We start from the raw sequence: 1,709 nt of genomic DNA, 5'->3' as shown, positions 1-1,709 counted from the left end.
CTGATTTATGGATTTGGACTTGATCGGGCTCATTTGGCTTGGAACATAAAAGCTTCTTTTTAAAAAAAACAAACTAACCCCAGGGCTTGCCCTGATCCTGCCAGCACTGGGTGCTGCCCTGCGGCAGGGAGCCCAGGCTGGGCCGCGCTCAGGCCTCACCGGACACGGGCCGTGGCCACAAGGCGGCACCAGCACGGCCCGAGGGCCAGGCATTGCCCCGCCCGCCGCCGCACCGGCTTCCCGGGCCCGGCCGGGGTGGGGTCACTCGGTGCCGGAGCAGCCGGGCTTCGGTTCGTGCTCGCGAGGCCCCGCCCGACAGGCGGGACGGAGGGAGCGAGCTCCTCCCCCCGGCGAGGCGCAGGCTGCCCCTCCCCCCCCCCCGGGGCCGCAGCTCGCGTGGGGGGCCGGGAAGAGGTCCCGGCTCTCGGCGCAGGTCCGGGGGGCCATGCCCAGGAGAGCAGGCTCCTGCCTCGGGCGGGGCTGCCTCCAGCCCGCGCCCCGGGGGTCAGGATCCAGCACCGGGGGACCGCCAGGAGGGCAGAGGAGCTCGTGGGGTGGGGGGGGGCACCGGTCCCCGGGCTCAGAGGTCCCCCTGGCCGGAGCAAGGCTCTGCCCCAGCACAGGGTGGCAGGGGGCCCTGGCCTGCCCCGGCGTGGGTCCTGCGTGCCTTTGCCCGGCACAAGCTCGCTGGGGGACAAGCAGCGTCCTGGGCCCCGTGCGGTGACCCCTCCCTGGGGGGCTGCTCCGTCCAGGTATTGCCCGGCGCCCACCCAGCTCGCGGCCCTTTGTCTTTTGGGGCCCCCGAGGCATCTCCGCAGCTCGACCCTGCTCCGCAGTTCAAGCCGGGGGCCCTCAAGCCAGGGGCCCCACAGGGCCCAGTGCTGTGAAGTGCGAGCTGGGGCCGGATTCCCTTGTGGCTGGAGGCCTCCGACCCCCTTGTCTGCACCCCTTGACTGGGGTCGCACAGGAGCTGGGACCCCGCGGTGGTCCGTGCTGAGCAGCTGGAGATCACCGTTCCCCGCAGCCCACGGGGACGTGCCATGTGGCTTCGCTCTTTCCAGGCAGGTCGCGTACCCGGAAACAAAGGCAGAGCGCCCGGCCTCCAGCCCAAAGTCTCCAGACTCCTGGAACAAGTCCTGTCGGCACGGGAAATACGATGGCCCCTGGCCCGCAGCGGCTGGGCAGGCAAGAGTGAAAGCGGGGCCCAGAGGACGCTGCCCCTGTGCAGTCAAACCCACAGGCCCTGCCTGAAAGCACGGGGCCTTGGCCACCAGGCAGGCAGGGCCTGCGGCCTTCCTGGGGCTCCCCTTGCAGTGGGGCCAGTGTGTGTGTGCAGGGAAAGAGTCAAGGGGCCCAGAAGTAAGGGTCTGAACCAGCCAGGGCCTGTGGCGCATGGTGCAGGGTGTCTTTCTGTGGGAGTTGAGGAACGGGGTTCAGGGCCAGGTCTCTGCCCTTTTGCGGGGAGATGCCGTCCTCTGGCAATGGAGGGGCCTGGCGCGTGCATGTCAAGGGGCCCAGGGCCGGAATTGCTTTCAGCTCTCCCCAGTAGTGTGGTGGTAAGGGTGCTACCTTAGGTGGTGAAGGTGGTGGGTTCAAGCCCCCATGTGGCTGGAGCCCTTGGGTTCCCTGTGGCCAAGTACACACAAGGAGGTTGTGTGGTGGAAAGTGGGGGAGAAAGGTGGGAGGTTGGGGGTGACAAGTGGGGGGGG

The sequence above is a fragment of the Gavialis gangeticus genome, unplaced genomic scaffold (assembly GCF_001723915.1).
Source record: "Gavialis gangeticus isolate Ggan-Ray unplaced genomic scaffold, GavGan_comp1, whole genome shotgun sequence".
Lineage (NCBI taxonomy): Eukaryota > Metazoa > Chordata > Crocodylia > Gavialidae > Gavialis > Gavialis gangeticus.
The sequence above is the reverse complement of the archived record's forward strand: the minus strand, read 5'-3'. Positions refer to the sequence as shown.